The following is a 10,422-nucleotide window of genomic DNA, read 5'->3' as shown; positions in this document are numbered from 1 at the left end:
ATTACCTCAATATTTCAAAATACATTCTGAAGTAACTAAAAAGTTAAATAAAAACTATATAGGTAAAGTTTGTCAAGGCAAACTTTAATGTTGGCTTGACAAAGCCTTGTCAGATAGATAGATAGATAGATAGATAGAAAGATAGAAAATCTTTATCAGGAAAACGGTTGTCCCAACTATAGAGTCGAAGTAATGGAGAATTGGGTGGATAAGATGCAAAGAGACATGCTGATTGGATTTCTTTAATTTTCAAGTGCACAATATGAGTTAGTCATACATTAAAGATAGAGAAGAAAAAAATAACAACACATATACAAACAGACAATAATTTATTAAGGTCCATACAGATGAGCTTGAGTCTAAATGAGGGTGACAGGTGAAGACTTTGTGGTCCATCCTGTAAAAAAAAATACTGTCTAAGCAATAATCTTCAAAGAGTACTTACGGATATTGGAACAAATGAAGATTGCATGTACAATGCAAAGCCAAGAAACATCTCTCTCTCTCTCTCTCTCTCTCTCTCTCTCTCTCTCTCTCTCTCTCATTTGATCTGAAATCACTAAAGACAATGGGAGTATTGTGTTTGAATGTACTGGGAAATACACAAACTGTGTACCATCTAATAGGTTGCTCTAGTAACAGACATATCCAGTTTTCACATGATGCCTGTTTTGTCTATATTTACACCATTGTGTTTCTCATAATTATAGCATTTGTTTCAGCATCTGGTAATAATTATGTCCATCTTTTAGTGTAATTGAGAAAATCGACAGTTGGTAAAGCATGGTGTATGAACACTGGAAATGATCTTTGAGGTCTCCTCACACATGGTAACACCATACTGTAGATACATAGGGAAGTATAGTTGTTGTTTATGCTATTTGAATGTATCATATTTTATTTAGCTATAAACGACCTGCCAGGTGTAGCATTTGAACTGTTGACTTTAACTTGTAATGCTGCAATACATAAAACTCTTTATCTTTAGGTGAGTGACATTCCTTTTATTTATTTATTTATTTATTTATTTTTGTTAAATGTCATCTGATTCTCAACATTCTGAGTAAAATTTTTGTGTGTGTGTAAACATGAAATGTGTGTGTGTGTGTGTGTGTGTGTGTGTGTGGTATGACTCTGATAATAGAGGAACTTCCTGTCCTTTAAATGACAAAAGAATACCACTATACACAAGCAACAGGGATTAACGATAATGCCAAATAAACAATGCAATGGCTGCAGTTCCCCTTCTGTCACTCACTCGAAGTTGTGTCGATGTAGTGACACAAGGGGTCGTTCCTGGGAGCCCCAAACACCTCCAATCTTTGAGAAAGGGCCAATGAGAATTGGCAAGTGGAATTTGCATGCCACTCCCCCGGACATACGGGTATAAAAGTAGCTGGCTCGCAACCACTTGTTCAGATTTTTTTCTTCAGAGCCAAGCGGTTGTGTGCAATTCCGCTGCCGGTCCATTCATCTCAGATAGCAGCGTATGCTGTTGGATATACAGTGCATTTCAGTGGCTTTCTCTCATTCTGCATGCTTAGTGCAGACTACACCCCTGGGCACATCGACAGAGCCACTGAGAGAGTATATATTTCTGCAAAGAGTATATTTTCCTCTATCAGAGCAACACATTGACGTGAACGTCTTTTTAAAGATGCCATTCCGTCTTTGTGTAATTCCTGGATGTGGTCATTATCTCTCCGCCTCTGAGAGATATGTCTGGGCCGTGCTCACACTGAGGCTGCATTTGTGGATGGTTCATGTTCTCATTGCGAGAACATGACCATGGCAACGTTGTGGTCGTGGCTTTCCTTCCTCCGAGGGAAAGAAGGTAAGAAGTAAGAAGAATATGCATTCCCCCAGTGAACCTAATTGCACAGACCCTGTGCAAGGTCAGGGAGGACAAGGAACAGGTCACCCTCATGGCACCGTACTGGCCCACTCAGACTTGGTTCTCGGATCTCACGCTCCTCACGACAGCCCTTCCCTGGGAAGGACCTCCTCTCTCAGGGATGGGGCACCATCTGGCACCCGCGCTCAGACCTCTGGAACCTCCATGTCTGGCCCTTGGATGGGACGCAGAAGACCTAAGTGGCCTACCACCAACAGTGGTAGACACGATCACTCAGGCCAGGGCTCCATCTACGAGGCAGCTTAATGCCCTGAAGTGGCGTTTGTTTACGAGTTGGTGTTCTTCCCAAGGTGAAGACCCCCAGAGATGCGCAGTTGGGTCAGTGCTTTCCTTCCTGCTGGAGGGGCGGCTGTCCCCCTCCACCCTGAAGGTGTATGTGGCCGCCATAGTGGCACACCACGACGCAGTGGATGGTAAGTCCTTAGGGAAGCACGACCTGATCATCAGGTTCCTGAGAGGAGCCCGGAGGCTGAATCCTCCCAGGCCACGCCTCTTTCCCTCATGGGATCTCTCTGTGGTCCTCCTGGGCCTTCGGAGAGCCCCGTTTGAGCCGCTAGAGTCAGTCAAGCTGAAAGCCCTCTCTTTGAAGACGGCCCTCCTGATTGCGCTCACCTCCATCAAGAGGGTTGGGGACCTGAAGGCGTTCTCTGTCAGCGATACTACCTGGAGTTTGGTTCGGTAGACTCTCACGTGGTCCTGAGACCCCGGCCAGGCTATGTGCCCAAGGTTCCCACGACCCCCTTCAGGGATCAGGTGGTGAGCCTGCATGCGCTGCCCTGGAAGGAGGCAGACCCAGCCCTGTCATTGCTGTGTCCGGTGTGTGCTTTGTGCATCTACTTGGATCGCACACAGAGCTTTAGACGCTCTGAGCAGCTCTTTGTCTGCTTCGTCAGACAGCGGAAAGGGAACACTGTCTCCAAACAGAGGCTTGCCCACTGGATCGTGGATGCCATCGCTCTGGCATACCAAGCCCAGGCCATGCCTGCCCCTTTGGGAATACGAGCACACTCTACAAGGAGTCTGGCATCCTCGTGGGCACTGGCCAATGGCAGACATCTGCAGAGCAGTGGGTTGAGCAACATTCAATACCTTTGTGAGATTTTACAATCTCCGGGTTGAGCCGGTTTCGTCCCGTGTTATATCAGATACGAAGAGGTAAGTTTGGTAATACGGATGCGTATAGCGCCTTTCCCCACCGTGAGGCAAAGACATGCGCTTCTTCTCCCATGCGAGTTCATGAACCATGAACCCAGGATGTCCTTCCTCCCTAGCACTGTGGCTCACGAATTTGGCAGAGGAATTCACAGCCTGACCCACTACGGGTACTAATATGCCCTGAACTGGGATAGGTGCTCCACAGGTGCCAGTTACTCTGGTAACCCCTTGTGATGTATTTTCCATGGTACGGTCTCCCTGTCAGCAGAACCACGTCTCCCTTGGGCAGAGCCCTCTCTGCCCCCGGTCGCTGTGTTTGTAGAGCTCCTCCCCTTCCAGGCAGGACCTACCACCGTGCCTCTTCCATGTACGGCTAGTGAGCCCACGTGACGTATTGCCACATTTTACCTCTCCTCTGGGCAGGATATGGTATCCGCTGGGTCTTTTCCCCCTGAAAGAATAGGAAAGGAAAAGAACACCTTCCCCGGCGTGTGTAATAGCGTTAGATGGCCCCAGCCGAATCTAATACTCTGTGGAGAGAAAACATAGTGCTCCCACACTAGTTACGTCGCTTCCCCCCCTCTGGGATGTGGGGAACTACATGACGTCTTGTGGGGCGTTGGGGGAGGTTACGTTCGGACTGATGCACCTGCTATTACGCACGCAGCAGCTTGCTTTAAACTGCATTACTGTTGTAACCTCTGTTCCCTGATGGAGGGATGAGACATTGTGTCCCTCTTGCCACAACGCGGTACTATCCGCTGAAATGTCCGGGACCTTGTCTCGGCTCCTCAGCACAAAACCTGAATGAGTGGTTGTGAGCCAGCTCCTTTTATACCCGTATGTCCGGGGGAGTGGCATGCAAATTCCACTCGCCAATTCTCATTGGCCTGTTCTCAAAGATTGGAGGTGTTTGGGGCTCCCAGGAGCGACCCCTATTGTCACTACATCAACACAACGTCACGTTCCCTCCATCAGGGAACGGAGGTTACAACAGTAATTTACTACTTTACTGGACACATGAGCCTGCAAACACACAAATAAACTGCCTTTCACTTCAACTTGATAAAGCATTTAATAAAGCAAAAAACTCGAGGTCACTGTAGATGGACATTCATTTTTAACATTAACTTTTTTTCAACATACATACAGCTATGGAAAAAATAAAGAGACCACTCAATTATTTGACCACTGCAAAATTCTGTATCAGTTTCAATTATCATGAATATACAGTGCAGGGAAATGTGTTTTAAATGCATGTGACTGTTCTTTAAGTTTTTTTTTTTTTTTTTTACTATTTGAATTTTTTGCTTTTGAAGTTAACCTAAAGCAATAGTTCACCCTGTTTACTCAACCTCATGTTGTTCCAAATCCATATGACTTCTTTTTTTCTGCAGAACACAAAAGGAGATTTTTTTTTTAAATGTTACAATCGCGATTTTCATACAATGGCAGTTAAAGGTGACTCACTTTAAAGATTACAAAAGCAACCAAAAGTGTCATGAAAGTTTTAAAAACGACTTGTATATCATATTCCAAGTCTTCTGAAGGCATACAATCACTCTGTATGATGAACAGAATATTTAAGTCATTATTCACTCTCAAATTAATTCAAATTATTGATCAACTTAATCATCAGTACACTGCAGATCCCAAATAACAAAAACATCATAAAAAAATAAATTAAAAAAAACCTTGTAACCAAACTACACAATGGCATGCATTTGAAACTACACTGAGGAAAATGAATAGCATGATTTATTTCATTTTTATTTCACAAGTTTCTGCACACAGATTTTCTAAGTACAACTAAATTGTATAAAATTAAGTCAAATCTACTTGTCATTATATTGATTAAAGTGAGTAAATTTAACTTAAATATTTTAGTAAATACAGTAATCTTTGCTTATAAATATGATATAAATGCTATTTAAATAAACTTAGTAAAATTCAAATGAACATATTATTACAACATATCACATTTTACATTTCCTTACAAACACATGCTTAATAATGCACCACATGACATATGGAAGCCTCCCACAGGGTAGCTTAATGCATGCTATGTAGTCTATGAGACAACATCACCTTGCATTTCTGGCGTTACATGTGGCAAAATAATTGTAAAATATTTAGAAAATGGTAAAAAATAGTTCTTTTGGTAGCATTTCATACTGCAATACACTGTTGTCACTGCGATGACATGTCATGTTAACTGCCCACACACATACAGGAAATGGACAACTATTCTGCAGGTGCACAGTGAGTAGGTGGGTTTTTCTAAATGGGTGTAAGACAACAAGATCAGAATGTGTTAATGTCAGAGCACACACACAAACCCTAAGGCTGATGAAATGTCAGGGTGACGTGAATCACTATGCAAGAGATGGGGTGTAAGTAATTTCAGTAACTTTGTCTGCCAATCAAAGCATAAAACATACACAGACATCAGATTTATAGAATGGACAAATGGACACTCACAATGCAAACATGTTGCTCATACACCAAGACAAAAAGGCACAAGCTCTATTACACAGATAGTATGGAAATGGAACATAAAGGAGCATGGGTCAGTCACCCTGCTGCTCTTTGCATACTGACATGACACACACACACACACACAATACCAAAATGTTCTTGTTTAAGAGTGCAGATTCTCTATCTACAACTTGGATTTATCTTTTCTCCATTGACTTGCCAAATAACATGAATAAAAAAAATTATGAACAACAAAATCTTGGAAAGATCTCTATTTTGAGGAACAGGATACAGTATGTTGTCAAATGGTTGAGACTGGACCTATTATGTTCACAAATGACGAGATGGGACAACAAATGTTACAAATGTAATTACTTGCTAATAAATGCATTTACTAAAGCATGTTATGCACATAATATGATATAATGTCGGACTTTACAAATATCTCATTTGTTAAGTCCCATCTCGTCAGCTGATGTGATTTACATCCCATCTTCCAAAAAGAAACCCAACTATAGAAATAGCTTGTTTCACAGTTCCAGTAAATGGGTGTCTGAATTTGGAAAGTCAGCTTCAGAGTGTCCTCAACTCTTGTTGATTGACCAGTGGGGTCATTTGGATGGTTGGATGGATGGATGTAGTCTCAACCTCAGATGGCATGTCCATGGGCACACAAAACTGGAAAGCACTTTCTCAATCTGGAAACCTCTAATTGGCTTACTTTGTGCAACTTCAGGGAGTGAGGGCACAGTGTAAGTATCCCGACACTCTTGTTGGGTTTTTGCATGGTGACGGGTCCCGTTCTGTTTGTTGGTCACTGACTTGTGATTGTTTTTTCATACTCGGTTTGTCAAAGTTATTTTCCCCTAGTTTTTCTTTTGTCTTTGCCTTGGATCCATTTGTTTTCTCTCTTGTTTTGCCCCACCACGGGTCGGTTTATTTGTTCCAGCATTTGCTGTTTTCCTGGGCATTTTGAGTTTTGTTTTTGCCCAGCTTTTGTGTTTTTGTTTACGTTTTGGAGTCACACTGATCTACGATTGCATTCTGTTTGCAATAGCTGATACACAGGGGACCAAAAATAGTGAAAGTATGGTTGATGCAACAAGCACTTTTGAGGATAAAATGGTTATTGGATTTGCCAAAATTTGTCTGGTTGGTGGCATAAAATCTTTAAAAGAAAATCAAGAGTTTCATTTAAGGCATTTAGTTAGAAACCAGTGAGCAAAACTGTATATGTTTCTTTGTTGTCTGTGTTCTGCTCACAAAGTCAATACACGTTTTCCACAATTTTTCCTATGTATTTTGTACAACTGTGAACGTAGAGACTGCCGTGCCATTATTATGTTGGCTTGACAAATATATTGAGAAACTGACCAACATATCGTTATTCTACAGACTTCAGTTTTTTTGTTTTCACAATCCCTTAGCCAAGACCAAAATTTCTTACTGTAACACGTCCTAGAGCTTTCAATCTACATCCATCAGATTCTGCAAAAACCTTTGGACAGTTTTGACTTGGGTTGATATGTCTTTACAAACTAATCTGACTTCCAATTAGTTATCTACAGTATCTATAACCTTTAAACAAACAAAACAAATTGCGGTTGGTCGCTTTACAGTACATGTCTGTACATTGTGCTGTAGGCTGTTAGTGGGCTGTTCCCTTTCATGTCAGTCACCCAAACGTTGGCTAGAATTAACTGGAATGTGGATTAGACCATATGCCATTTAGTCAAATATCTGGCTAAACAAGACAAGCAGAGGAGCAACGAAATATTCAAGATTGAGGGTGACCAAAGGTACATTTTCAGAATCGGGTCATTGAAATCCCCATATTGATTGACAACTAATCCGAATATCTGTGGTAGCCTTGGATGGACGGTTAATTAGCTGTTAAATCTCCCGAAATGTGAAGGCAACCAATGGTCTTTAAAAATAGAGCAAAGCATGAGAGAAAGTATAGGAAAGTGTAAATCAGTCCTTGTGTCTTATTGTCAGGCAGAATCATGACCCTGTCTGCAGGGACTGAAGAAGTCGTTGCTCTTTGGAGTGAAGCAGAAGAGTGATCACGGAGATGAACGAGTGTGCAGATGCACGGATTAGAAAATGCATTACAGATCACAAAGTTATTTGTTGTTGTGAGCAGCAGCTGCTGTTTCTAACTGATCGATGGAGATCTCACAGTACACAATCCTCTTCTTAGCTCGTTCATGTGTGGAGGTTTGACAGTAAGGCTTTACTCTATCGCCCCCGTGTGACAGCAGCAGGAACTGCATGGGTGGTAGACTGGAGCAAGATAGGGTTTGAAAGAACAGGTAGTGGAAAATGAACAATTTTATTTTTTTATTTATTTATTTTTTTTATTCAAACTTTTTGGATCCAATGTGGCGAAACAAGTGATATGTACATGCAATACAAGAGAGTTAAGTAATTTTGGTCATTTTCTTTTCTGAAAGTCAACCACAACTCAATTCTGGATTGTGTTTAATGGAATTTCATGGTGAATGGAAATGCCATTTTAAAAGTTTTAAGGTATTTTGAAATAAAATGACGGACTTCTTTGTCTTGCTAAGGCAAATTTTAGTGTATACAACATTTGATGTATTCTAAATGCACAGAAAGAAATTATATTTTCACACTTTTTGTGCATAACTTGGTAAAATTACAGCTGGATCAGAAAAGACCCCCAATTAAAATAGTCTGCTCTCAAGTGATATTTACATTGATTTTCTTCAAACATCAATTTTCTCATATCTCAAGCATGATCTTCACTGACACATTTGTGGAGTACACTGACTTTTGAAAAAGAAAAATATTAGGGCCAAAATTGTTTGGTGTGGTGGATATGAGGCAACAAACGTGGAACATTTGTATTTAAAAAAAAAAAAAAAAAAAAAAAAAAGGTTATAGAAATAATATTTACACAGTAAGTCTTGAAATGGTTTGTTTATGTGGTCACACTTTACATTAGGTGGCCTTAACTTCTATTTACTAAAATGAAATACATACAAGACTATATATTTACTGTGTAACTACATGTTGTTCTGCTAAATTCCCATATTTGCTGCTACTGAGGTTGAAGTACGGGTAGGTTTGGAGTAAGGGTTGGGTTAGGATTAGGGTTTAGGGTTAGGTTTTGGGGTAAGAGTTGGGTTAGGATTAGGGTTTAAAGTTAGGTTTTGGGGTAAAGGTTGGGTTAGGGGTAAAGTTAACAGTGTAACTACAAATGTAATTAAATGCAAGTACTATAAATGTAGTTACAATGCAACAACATGTATGTACATAATAAGTACATTGTATCAAATGGTTAAGTTCATAATAGTTATGGCCACTTAATATAAAGTCGGTCTGTTTATTTTGCATTTTGTTTAGATTAACAACTATTTGTATTTTATAATAGATTGTCATAGTTTAATATTTAAAGTCTGTAGAAGTATTTGAAAAGTAGGCTGCATATAATATTTAAATGGTCTATTATTGATTTACAAATTAGATAGCTCTGTCTTATATACTGTAAATCATGCTCATAGGACACATACACATGTCAGCAGAGCCATATTTTATTTAAATAAACATAAATATGAATTTACTATTGGTTTATCAATTCAATATTATATACATATATAATACACTCACATGCACACACATACAGTATACTGTATATATAGTAGTTCCTTTTAACATGGTCATAGTCAGCATCATTACTAAACACCACTATATATCTGTCAGCAGATGTTAAAATGGTTGATGTGATTTTTTATTGATGTATGGCTGTACTAACAAAGCTGTACACCTTTAGACTATGTGCATAAACTGGTATGTACAAACACACCCCCCTCCTTGTTGTAATGGCATTGCGCCCATTTATTTGGTTGTACCAGGCAGTTGTCCAACAATGGCTGGGATGTGTGTTCACTCAAGTGTGTTTATGTGTGTGTGTGTGTGCAGTATTGGCCTAGTGCCATGGTCTTGGCACTCGATCCGGATTCACCAGCTTCAACTTATTCACACACACACACACACACACATGCATACGCACACGCACGCGCACGCATGCACACACACACACACACACACACACACACACACACACACACACACACACACACACATGCACACGCACACGCACGCGCACGCATGCACACACACACACACACACACACACACACACACACAAGTCATTTGAGCTGGGCTGCCTCTGATATGGGATCCCTAGCGGTGCCAACACAGGCAAGCACACAAATGTGTTGCTGACTGTAATACACAAACATAATTCAAAATGAAACTTGATATAATTGTGGGTGAAGCAACATTTTCTTCCACAGCCATCTCTCTCCGACTCTCTCTCCTTCTTACTGTATTCTCATATTTTCAGGGAGGGCTCTGTATGCGGTTTGGGGTATTAGGGAGTAATACAATCATCCTTGTGGAATAGATCAATCACTCTGCCCCTAGATGCCTCCTTCAAATGCCAAAAACTTTCCCACTCTGGCATGCACACACACTCAAACACAAGCAGCACCCTGTTTGTTTGATTTTGAATTTCTACTGTTGTTTAATTGACTGGCTTCTTTTTATAAAACAACAGACTCTGGAGTGAGACCTGTTCATTGATCAAAATCTTTATAGCAGGGGTCTTCAAACTTTTCAGGCTGAAAAAGAGCAAGGTCCCCCAGTTACAAATTGTATTAAATTGAGTGTACTCCATTTTGAGCCTGGCCAGTAATACCATGTGTATTGTACCATATTAAAGGGAAAGTTCACCCAAAAATAAAAATTCTGTCATCATTTACATACCCACATTTTGTTCCAAACACATATTACTTTTTTCAATTTTTTCAATTTTTTTTAATTTGTTTTTTTTACACAAAATT

The sequence above is a fragment of the Myxocyprinus asiaticus genome, chromosome 22 (assembly GCF_019703515.2).
Source record: "Myxocyprinus asiaticus isolate MX2 ecotype Aquarium Trade chromosome 22, UBuf_Myxa_2, whole genome shotgun sequence".
NCBI lineage: Eukaryota > Metazoa > Chordata > Actinopteri > Cypriniformes > Catostomidae > Myxocyprinus > Myxocyprinus asiaticus.
The sequence above is the reverse complement of the archived record's forward strand: the minus strand, read 5'-3'. Positions refer to the sequence as shown.